This window comes from Pseudopodoces humilis, chromosome 9, assembly GCF_049639895.1.
Source record: "Pseudopodoces humilis isolate 2021_Gansu_Grassland_sample_001 chromosome 9, ASM4963989v1, whole genome shotgun sequence".
Classification (NCBI taxonomy): Eukaryota; Metazoa; Chordata; class Aves; order Passeriformes; family Paridae; genus Pseudopodoces; species Pseudopodoces humilis.
Genome location: NC_142208.1, coordinates 4,225,876 through 4,237,931, shown reverse-complemented (window position 1 = coordinate 4,237,931; position 12,056 = coordinate 4,225,876). Strand labels below are relative to the sequence as shown.

The following is a 12,056-nucleotide window of genomic DNA, read 5'->3' as shown; positions in this document are numbered from 1 at the left end:
TGTATATTTGTAACTCAAACCTGGAGCAAATGAGTTGTATTCGTTCTAGAGGATACAGTTGCATTTGTATTTTTTCTGCTGAAAACTTTTAACACACTTTTCAGGCAAAATCAAACCCTGTTTTTTTTGCTGCAGATAAGGATAAAAAATGTTGAAAGCAAAGGAGTTCTGCTGTCCCCACCCCAACCAATTTTGGTTCATAATTGTGTCTTGCAAGCATCAAAAAAAGGGAGTGATTTGTCTTTGCAGTAGGCAGATTCTGGAATATTTCAAGGCCTGATCAGAATTCTTCAATTTCTTGAGTTAGGGATAAAAATTTCTAACATTCTGCATCAAAATGCCAGATCAGCCACTGAGAGAAGCATAGAGATGAAGTATATATAAAGGGGCTGATATAGAAAAATGTACACACTGTAAGCATCATTACAGGTAATACTGGCTTAATTAAAATAAAAAGGGTAATTTTCAAAGCTGAAGGAAAGATTTAGGGGTCTTGCTTCATGAGAAATGTGAATTTGCTTTCTTTAGCTGAGATAATACTGGTTTTCATACTGGTTTTTAACATTCCTGAGTGCTTAGATGAGTTGCTTCTTTGGGTGGAGAAGAGGCTGAGTGAAAATCTCATACTGGGGAGAAAAAGGTAAACTTCAGGTAGAAACAAATAGAGCAGGGCTAAGAAATTAATGAAGGTGATCTTTTTTGTAAATTCCCAACTAATGGTACCTGTGGAGGTCAGGAGGGTTCAGGTAGGGGCAGACTGGGAGGGAGCTTCAAGAGCCTCTTTGGAAAGGTGTAACCACCAAAACCCTGGAGCCCTGACTTTAAACTTAAACCTTATTCCCACCTCTCACCTCCCCCTCCCCCCCCCCCCCCCCACCCCCACCCTAATCCAATTCCTAACCCCACTATTTTAATCATAGAATCATGGAATGGTTGAGGTTAGAAGGGACATCAAAGCTCATCCAGTTCCATGGGCAGGGACACCCCCACTATCCCAGGCTGCTCCAAGCCCCAATGTCCAACCTGGCCTTGGACACTTCCAGGGATCCAGGGGCAGCCACAGCTGCTCTGGGCACCCTGTGCCAGGGCCTGCCCACCCTCCCAGGGAACAATTCCTTCCCAATATCCCATCTATCCCTGCCCTCTGCCAGTGGGAAGCCATTCCCTGTGTCCTGTTTCTCCACCCCTTGTCCCAACTCCGTCTCCAGCTCTCTGGGATCCCCTATAGGCACTGGAATGGACTTAGAGGTCTCTCTGGAGCCTTCTCTTCTCCAGGTGAACACTTCCAGATCTCCCAGCCTTTCCGTCCCTTTTAATCATCTCCATGGTCCTTAAGAAGGGGAAGGCTGCCCTCAAAAATGAGGATCCTAGGAATGCACCAAAATAATGCTTCAGATTTAATGATGGGACTTGTTTTTTCAGGCAGTCACCAACTGTCAGAAATTAAGTAGAAATTAATGTAGAAATTAAGTTGCTGTTCAATTTCAGCCTGGAACATGCAGATAATAAGGAAAATATTGCACAATGATTCTAATGCCATTGGTGCTTATTCATGATTATTGAATTTTGGGTCAATTTTGTGTGTTTTTGCACATGTGAATGAGGAAACTAATGCAGATTTGGTGTCCAGTGGACACCAAATGCTCTGCTCCCACTAACAGGGATGTGAGGGTCCGAGGGAGTGACTGATCCTTCCCAGGGAGAGTGTAAAATCCAAAGTGAACCCTAAAATTATAGACAGTGTGTATGAAATGCATCCAGCCAGTCTTACTTTCACCTGCTTCTCTCACACCAAAGCCCAGGCTGATGGAATAGCCACAACCCTTGGTTCTGTCATCACCATCCAGGGAAACTCAGAATTGAGGACTCTGGCTCTATTTACAACATTAAATACAAACCAGTTCCCATCCCAATAGCCTGATTTTTTTCCCTGCAAAACAATCTCTAGAACTCCAAGCTCTTGCTGATTAGAGGAGAAGCGTTCTGTAGTGTGTGAACAACACACAGCATGATGCATCTTCATTACCAAAATTCACAATGACGATCATTTATCATAAAAGCTGCTGACAATGGGCATTAATCTTTGAGTAAAGCAAGGAGGAAACTCTGTTCTTATGGCAGTGGAATTCATTTAGTCCCTCTCATCTCTGCCTGAGGGACTGAGAATTCTCTGGGCAAAGCAATTGCAGGCTTAGCAGTGTGGATTTTAGGAGGTGGAATGTGGAAGCCTTTTGTTTGGATGTGGAATCCAGAGGTGACCGTGCTGCTGCCAGAGCGTGCCTGTGTTACACATAGCCCAGAGCAACTTCCCTCCCAACCTAAATTTTGGAAGGAACCTTAAAGACCTCCCATCCCACCCCCTGCCACGGGCAGGGACACCTTCCACTATCTCAGGCTGCTCCAAGCCCCATCCAGCCTGGCCTTGGACACTGCCAGGGATCCAGAGGCAGCCACAGCTTCTCTGGGCACCCTGTGCCAGGGCCGGCCCACCATCCCAGGGAATAATTCCTTCCCAATATCCCATCTATCCCTGCCCTCTGCCAGTGGGAAGCCATTCCCTGTGTCCTGTTCCTCCATCCCTTGTCCTAAGTCCCTCTCCAGCTCTCCTGGAGCCCCTTTAGGCACTGAAATTGACTTGGAGGTCCCTCTGGACCCTTCTTTTCTTCAGCTCTGTTTAAAGCAGAGAATAGGAATTCTTTCTGGTGGAAATTTCAGCAAAATATTTCTATGCTGGAAACATTTATTTTTCTTTTTTAAAACATATAAGAACTGATTGATATCTTCAGAAATACAAATAAATGTCTGCTGTAATGAATTGCGTGTTGTCTGTGCTTTATTTTTGTCTGGTTGAACTTTTTCTTTATTTTTGTATATATGTGTATATATCTATATATATAGATATAGATATAGATATAGATCTAAGAGATAAATGATTTGGTCAAGCAGACCTGGGAAGAGCGATGCACTCCCACACACATCTGGTGTCTTGTTAATGAGGCTTTACCCATTTTCACTCAGTTAAATTCTGAAGGCTATGAAAATACCATGTTGTTTCCCGTTATGGAATATTTTGTTGGAAGTCAACACAACATGGACATATTTCCCCAAATTTCCATCAACCTTCAACGCTAGGAGTTACCTCCTGAATCTCACTGCCCAGTGTGGTATGGATTTATTCCACCTGAGAACAAGGCAGCAGTCTGGGTTATTGCAAAGCAAACTATGTGTGCCTAAAATTCCTGGTTTCTGCTTGGAGAAAGCAAGGCGAGCTGGCTAATTGCAATGGAATGTGGATTCTGTGCTGACCAGCCTGGAGAGGAGAAGGCTTAAGGAAGAATTTAGAGCCCCTTCCAGTGCCTAAAGGGGCTCCAGGAGAGCTGGAGAGAGACTTGGGACAAGGGATGGAGAGTCAGGACACATAGAATGGCTTCTCACTGCCAGAGGGCAGGGATAGATGGGATACTGGGGAGGAATTGGATGTGTTTATAAGGACCTCATAAAACTGAAAATCAAATTGCTCAGGTGCTGGGGTCATTTCACCCAAAAGTGAAAGGTGAAATGACACCAGCACCTGAGCAATTTGATTTTCAAGCCCCCCAATAACAAGTTTCAAGGTGCCTCCTACTCCTGGGTCTCTCCCTCCCTGTTTAGAGCCCTGGAGTTGCTGCCCTGTGTTTCCTTTTGGTGCTGGGAGAAAGGTGAAACCTCCAACCCAGTCCATGCCTGGAGGCCCTAATGCCTCCTGAATTTTTCTGAATTCCTCCATGGCACAGTCTCAGTTGGATAAACACTGGAGAATCCAAAATACCCCTGCACCCCCCAGCTGTGTTCTCCATGCTTGGGATAACTCACAGGCACATGGCATAAAAGAGCTGGAAAAAGCCAGTTAGAGATTTTCCTGTTCAATATTTCATCTTCGGGAAGGGTGGAGAATATATTTGAGTCGAAACAAATTACAGATAAGTGCCTGATGTGTTTTAGGGTGGGTATTTTAGAAGGATAAAACTTGTTACGAATTTCTCCCTGGTTTCCAAGTTGACAGCCTTCATGAAAATATGTAAACTACTTTAATGAAAACCTCAGGCGTTGTTTTCTTGTTATTTTTCTTATTTGAAGCTGCCTTTATCAGGAATAAAACAGCAGACATTGAAAGCTGTGTGTTCTGCTCTTCTCTGTTTGTTTGGGAAGTGAAAACTATTTAAATAAAGGGTAGTTTAAATTTAAAGGACTATTTAAATAAAATATTAGTTGCTCTTCTTAATCAGTAATTAAGATATGAACAATATCATTAATATTCAATTTTACATTTTCCAGGTGATCAACATATAATCTCCACACCTATGGCTGAGAAGTGCAGTTAAGGTACTGTGATAATTCCTTTTTAATATGGACATGTTTTTGCTGCAAATCATTCCCAAAATTCTCTCTTGAATAATTTGAAATAACCTGTATTCCTTGAGGCTGAGTTCACTTCTGGGTGTTTTTCATTTGCCAGTTTGTCCACTGCACTTCCTGAAAATGACATTTTTTTTTTCCTTGTACTTCTTAACTTTTGGTTTACTGGTGTTAAATTCAGGAATGTTTTAGGATGTCTGTACAGACACACAATGAGAACCATTCTCCCATGATGAAGGTCAAGTCTTTGAAATTACCAACTCCAAAAATGTGTTGGGGAAAGGATGGAAAATGTGTCCCTTTGGAATGCTGGCTGCTGCACACTCTGTGGCACTGAGAATTTATTGATTGGAATCACAAGATGGAAATCGCCTCAACAGCTGTGCTGGACCACAGGGAAAAGAGCTTTGGTTTTGATGGGAATGCACATCTCATGACCAGGGTTATCCCCCCTTCAAGTTGTGTTTAAATTCTGGCTGGGATTTTGAACACAGAATGGCAAGAGGGGAGGAGTAGGAGGAGGAAATGTGGCAGGTTCTTTTTTCTGGGTACTGAACTCGGGTGCCAACATAAACTGCAATGCAAAGAAAGTCTTTTCTTTCCTGGGAAAAATTTAGATAAAGATTCAAAACTTGATGCTCAACATGAAACAGTTGTTCTCAGATGGCAGGAGCTAATTCTTGCCAAAAAATTGTCAGGCAAAAAAGGCAGGATTTCCATTCCCCTTCTACATCCACATCAGTTTCATGCTGCTGTCAAGAGAAGAAGCTGGAAAATCATCCTGCAATTCCAATTCTCCTTTTAGGTGGGATATTTTGTTGCTGAGTCTGTGTGATTTATTTGACTAAAGCATAGCAAAGCTCTTGGCTTTGTTAGTGACTTCCTTTGGAGAAAGCCAATCTATCACTTTTCCAATTGTTATATCTGCTCCCTAGCAAAAAATTTAATGTTTATTTCCATCTGGGAATATAATGCATTCTGATGTGACTGGACAAAAAGAGATCCTGGAAAGTCCATGCAGATCAGCTCATTTCTTAGGTCAGATTTGGAACAGAGAGTAATCCAGAAGGTCCTGAGTGAAAAGTGGGATAAAAGGGAAAATTCTGCGCAGCAGGTGATTTTATCAGAGTACCAGGCTGGTTCTTTTTGCTGAGCCAGTGAACATCTCACACTACAGAGATGCAGGGGGCTTAAGCTCTCTGTATTTATAGGCAGCATTTATTCAGTGCAGTTCCCAGAGGAAATTATTATTGAAAGCGGAGATGGCACAGATTAATACAGGAATTATAAGGAACTGGCTAAGGCAGATAAGGAGCTTGGAAAAGAGGAGACTGGGACAGGATGAGGTGAGCTCCAGGTGCAGAGGAGGAACCAGAAGCATTCCTGAGGGACGGGTCCCATGAAGAGCACTCCCTAATACTTCTTTAGTGGCCTTGGCACAAGGTCTCTGATGCAGTATTGCTATTCAAAACATTCGCTCACGGTGAGAGTCTTCTCCAGGGTCAAGCTGTTCAGGTATAAGAAATTTATTGTAAGGGCAAAGAGAGGGAGAGACCCGTGTCCGCCGCCAGCCTCAGCGTCCACGTGGCCAGGGGGAGAGGGGAGAGAGAGACGGGGAGAACAGGAGAGAAGAAGTTAAAGATGGGGAGGGATGACACAAGAGCAACAGAGGGAGAGCGGGGAAAAACTAGGGAGGCTTAGGAGAGAGGGGGAGGACGAGAGGGGTAAGAGGAGGAAAGAGGGAAAAACAAGACAGAGAGAGCGGGGAAAACTAAGAGGGTAAGGGAGGGAGAAACTAGGAGCGGGGTTAGGAGCAGGGAGAGGGGTAGGGAAGGGCTAAGAGATGGGGAAAGGCTAGGAGCTGAGAGAGGGATAAGAGCAGGGAAGGGCTAAAAGAGGGGTAGGAGCTAAGAGCTGAGAGAGCGAAGTTCTTGTTACAAAACAATATATCTTTTTCTATAGTGAATATTCTAATTCCCAGTAACCAATCACTACGAGATACACCCACTAAATAATTTACATACAGCCTATGAGAATCTCCATATTAACATACAGTGTTGCATTTTAAACTCTAAAAGCTTTACAAATTCTTCCCTTGCTTCTTGACCTTTGGACTTTGTATCAGCAGAAGGACATTGTTTCATCAGCAGGGATTCTCCTTTAGCTGGCTAGGCTATTGTTCTTTGGTTATGTTATAAATTTGTATTGTGATATTGGCTTTCGCAGATGAATATTATATGTTAAATACTTTTTAGCTATGTATGTACTTTTTTCTTGCTAACAAGTCTTAAGCTTAAAAGAATTTCCTAGGTACCAGGCAAGGAAACCCCAGAGGGCAAGGACAGTGGGGCTCAAACTCTTATCAAGAGAACAATAGAAGCCAAACTGTTATCAAAAAGCCAGTACCAGGACGTGGGCAGGGGGGAAAGATAAGCTCAGCTGCCCTCAGAAGAAGGATGAGGGGCCCAGACTCTTATCAACAACTGACCATCTGCAGAGAAAAGGAAACCAGACTCCAAAAGAATGCTGACCAGCAAGAATAATGATGACCAGCAAAAAAATTATGATGACAAGCAGAAACTGAGACTGTGCAGAAGCATGATCCAAGAAGGCGGAACCAGGGAGGGGACATGCTTGAATATGCATTAACCCCTCACAGCAAGGATGGGATAAAAGGGGTATCCATAGGATACCAGGTGTGCTCTTGGCAGCGCGCCAAGGCACCCGGCCGTTTTAACCCTTTGCTTTATTTCTTATGTCTCCTAATTGTCTTTTATTTATATTAAATTATTTTTATAATTTATTAAGTGAATCTCGTTTTTAAGAGTTATATAGTAACTAGTACTCAGCATCATGACTCTAAGCAGGCTTTCATTTCTACTTCGATTCTAGGCTTCATATTTTCAGAATCTTCTGCCAAACAATCACATTCATAAGGTTTCCCTGTTTCACCCTCCCCAACAATGCAGGTTTTGAAACTCCTGTAATGCTATGAAGGACACAAGAACTACACAAAAAATTTTGTTGATTTTCTGGATTAGTAGAACAAATACAGCATAAAATGTAATAATAATAAGCCACTGTGTTAGGGACTAAGAGCAGGGGGGTGCTGTAAACAAAACAAGAGTTTCAGCATATGGAAGTTCAACTTTTTTTTTAGGGGAAGTATTTGGTTGTAGCACGTAGCTGAAGCTTTGACAACTCCAGAATTTGCCAGGACACCTGTTCCTCCAAGAGCTGTGATTTACTCTAAATAGTTCAGAGCCTAGGTATGTTATAAAGTCAGAATAAATAAAATCTTAGATCTAAAATATTAAGTTCTGAACCTGATTCCATCAAGTCTATGAATCGGTGCAGGTGTGAAACCAACCTTGCCTGGGAAGTAGGAGGAAGGTGCCAGACTAGCAAGAAGTGGGTTATTGTAGCAGCCTTGGAACTGATTTTTGTGGAACCAGCCCATCTGCCTCCTCCTCTTCAGAAATCCCCAAACAAACCAAAAAATGGAACCAAGCCAGAGTGGATCTTGGGCTCTAAGTGAGCAGTCCTGTTCCTTCAGGTAGGAAACCTCCATGAGGGTGTAGAGGAACAGCAGCAGGTCAGCCACTGGGATAGAGCTGGAGGCAGAGCCCTCTCAAGGGGAGCTCCAGAGGGAGCTCTTCTAGTTCCATGCCCTTGCCATGGGCAGGGACACCTTCCACACTCCCAGGCTGCTCCAAGCCCTTTCCAACCTAGCCTTGGATACTTCCAGGGATGGGAAATCTTAGCACAATACCACCTGCATCCCTAGACTGACACCAAGATGATAGTTAAAAGGAGCAAATTATCCCCAAAATGGGTCCTCATCAATGAAACAGGAGTAGATCATCATGAATGTGCTGTTCTCTGTGTCCAACCCTCTGAGGATTTGGGATTAAAGACAAAAGGATGAGAAAGAAAAGGAATGCTCTACAAATCAGTGAAAAAATTGGTCAGAAGATAGGAAACAGAAGGTTGGAGTAACTGAGCAGTTTCCTGAGTGAGAGGACTACAGCAGCACAGTCTCCAAGGAATCTGCACAAACCTGTGATACTCAACTGATAAATGAGCTGCGAAAGACACAGAATGTGTTGCCGGTGCTTCCTTCAGAGCACTGAAGCTGAGTGCTGACTGTGGGAAACTGCAGCAGGATTGAGGCAGAATTAACTGCTGGGCAAGGCAGTGGCAGGTGAAATCCTCCAGAGCTGGATGCAAAGAGAAGAAGACAAATATTCCACCCACAGGTGATGAGTCCTGAGCTGGGCATTGCCACTCACCAGCCAAGAGCTGTAAAATACAAAATATGTCTCTCCCAGAATCATCATCAAGGAATCATCCCAGAATGGCCTGGGTTGGAAAGGACTTCAAAGCCCCCTCTCATGGGCTGAGACAACTTCCACTATCCCAGGTTGCTCCAAGCCCTCTTCAATCTGGCCTGGAACCCTTCCAGGGATTATGGGGCAGAGACAGCCCTGGGCAACCTGTTCCATGTTAGCTTTAATTCTGGAAGTTTCATAGCAGGGCCTGAAAAATATAAATCCTTTTTGTTAAGGAAGCGAGTGAGCTGCAAGTCTTTGGGGTCAGTTGGAAGCTAAGGGAAATTGTCCCATGGGATGAATATCTCTGTTCTTCCTCAGGGGCTGCTCCTGTCAGGGAGGGATTTCTGGGTTTGATGGACTCCCCTGTGAAGGAGCTGTTTGTAGCTTGTCCTGGGGCTTTAAATGGGAGGAGCAAGAAACCACTGGCGATGGAGCTCCTAAAAAATCCCACACTGCTGGAAGGGGTTTCAGACTGTGACTGGTGAATAGGCAAGTTTGTCCAGTTGTCCAAGGCTCACTCATGTGTTTGTGGTTGGGTTGGTTGTCATCAGATGAAGGTCTATTTAAACTCGGAGAGTGGAGAGAAGGATGAGGCATGACCTGGTGTTCCTTCCTCCCTCCTCTCTGGGACAGAACTGATTTGGATCCAATTCCTTTCCTAGCAAAATAGAGATGCTCAGCTTTTAACAATACATTGAGGGTTCAAACAGGGAATAGAAGGGAATAGAAGCTGATGATCCAGCTGGACAGTCTGGTGGGCTAAAGTATGTCCTCAGTGTGTTTAAACTGGAAATTGGGAGAAAATCTGTTAACCAGGGAGATGAGCGGAATTCTGAAGAGCTTTCCAAACAAACAGCTGGGATGCAAACAAACATTTTTCAAGTAGGATTTTAGGTAAGGGATGAGATTTCTGAGTGCAGGCTCACCTGCAGTTCTCAGGAACACCTCCCAGGAGCGAGAGCTGGGCCCCCAGTTTGTGTGTGCCCCCAGGCTTTGGAGAAAAAACCTGAGGGATCTGTCATTTGTATTTGCTCATATCCAGCAATGCCACTGTTGATTATTCCTCTGCCCTGGGACTCCACAAGTTGCCTCAGGAGTCCAGGAAGACCTTTTTGATTTGAGGATTCCTTGATTTCTGGCATGTTTCCCTTCTTCTGTAACTGGATGGGTCTGGTAAGGTGTTAGGGATGTTTTCATGGGATGTATTCAGTGTCAGGCATACCCTCCCCTCACCTGCTCCACTTTTCCCCTCATATTCTATAATTTTGGAGTCTTTTCAGCCCATCTCCTAAGAATCATAATGTGTTAAAGGCTGTACTAGGAGTGGGAGCTTGAGAACAAATGACTCACACTTATCCACAGCCAGCTGAGACCTTCCTGCTGCTACATGGACATCCCCATGTGGATGAATCCATCTCTCAAGAGGTAGATGGTGACACTAGGATGCAGCAGGATGGGTTTTTGTTCAGGTTAGAGGTTAGATCTGTTAGGATCTAAAATATTTGGAGCTATACACGGTACAGATGCTGTGAGTCTCCAAGTCCATTCTAAAGTGCCATTTTAAAGCATCTCTTGCAAAATAGTTGGATGAAGGAATAAAAGAGGCAGATTAAAAGAATGGAATGAACAGCAGACCCTTAGTCATGTAAGCCAACACATTTTCATCAACTTGGTTTTAATAATTTGATAAAGTAAGCAGTGGAAAATATTTCCTTACACTGAGATGTCTCATTGCAAGCCCAGCATTGACATTTTTGTTGGGAATCAAAAACTCATCAGGAGTTGAAGCTAATTTTTTCTTGTTGTTGTTGTTGTTTTACAATGAAAGGAAGCTGTAATGTTGTGGGGATTTGAAAAACAAACACAAAACTGTATGCATGTAATAAGATGGAAAATGGTGTCACTGTTATATCTACCAGGGCCCATTAGGGACAGATGTTCCCAGAGAACAGGTATCCATTATAACACAATAGAAATGGGGAGATTTTTAAAGGGAGACAGAACCTACAGATGGAAACTTTAAATAAATAAATAAAAATCAACTTGTAAGTAGCCAGTATAAGTAATATAGGGGATGTGTAACATGTTCTGGATTGCTCAGAGCAGACAGACAGACAGACCCTGCATTCCCAGTGGATTGGAAAGAATGGAGCAACCTGGAGTTGGAACAGCTGAGAGGGAGTCAGAGCCTCTGGGACAAAAGGAATGTCAGGACTCCAGGAAAGAGCAAAGACATTGCAGAACTGTTTGTTTGAACAGTGATTTTTCTCTCCCTGGTACAGTTCAAGAGTTAGTTTGGGGATGGCCCATCCCACAGGAGTTCCTTGGCCTATTTTGAAGACAAATAAAGGTGAAAGGAGAGGATTTAGAAGGACATTGCATGTTTGAGTGTATGCAGTGATAAAAGATGGGTAAAAAGAGTCCTCCCACGTGGTCCAAGCTTTTCATTTGTTTCTTAACAGAGAAGTTTTTTTGGCAGAGTAGCATGAACAAAGACAGAGTCTCTAGAGAGTGGCCCCCACAGTGTCCCATCATGCCCAGGTGACCTCAGTGGCAGCAGAGGGCAAGTGCTTTGCTAAGCCACACATCAAAAGTGTTCAGGGATTGCTGATTTTAAGAAACCAGCCGCAAGACTCAGAACAATTTTAATGTCCAAGCAGCAATGAAGACAGTGTTCCCTTGGAAAGACCCCCCCCACACTGAAAGGGAGATTGTGCTGGTTGGGAAACAGAGGACAGCTGTGAGAAGGAAGTGGTGAAGCTTTGTGTGTCCCAGTTGGTTGCTGTCCTGATCTGAGAAGAGAAATAATTTAGCTTTGAACACAGAGAACCAGAAGCCTTGCATGAGGACAGATAAAATCATGATTTTCCCAGCAAATGTGGCAACCCCTCTTTTGAATGGGAATGCAACTTCTCCGTCTTTGTGTAGCTTTTACTTCTCTCAAAAAAAAAAAAAAAAAAAAAAAAATCCCTAATTTTGTTGTTTGTAGAGGTGTCCATTCTTCATTTCAGCCCAAGTGCATGCCTGTTGCCACCATGAGCTGTAAATCCAGTCCTGTAGCCCCTTCCACATGAAATCCATGGGAAATCAAGAGCACTCTCAGCAGCTGTGCTGGAGGCACTGAGCTGAGGGCACAGTGACACAGCTCAAGGACAGGGCCATCCAGAGGGGCCTGGACAAGCTCAGGAAGAGGCCCATGGGAATCTCAAAAGGTTTAACAAGGCCAAGTGCTGGTGCTGACCCTGGGTCTGTACAAGCCCAGATAAGAGCACAGTCTGGGGGAATCCTTCCCTGGGAGGGTGGGCAGGCCCTGGCACAGGGTGCCCA

The 12,056-nt window shown here is 43.9% G+C and overlaps 1 protein-coding gene across 3 annotated transcripts in view; it reads left to right on the top strand.

Moving 5' to 3' along the window:
- Positions 1–12,056, top strand: part of PCDH15 (protocadherin related 15) — a 665,923-nt gene that overhangs the window by 279,634 nt on the left and 374,233 nt on the right. For all 3 annotated transcript variants that reach the window (XM_088059571.1, XM_088059572.1, XM_088059570.1), the window contains exon 4: positions 4,315–4,362. The gene's annotated coding sequence lies outside the window, so the exon portion shown is untranslated. The remainder of the gene's footprint in view (positions 1–4,314; positions 4,363–12,056) is intronic.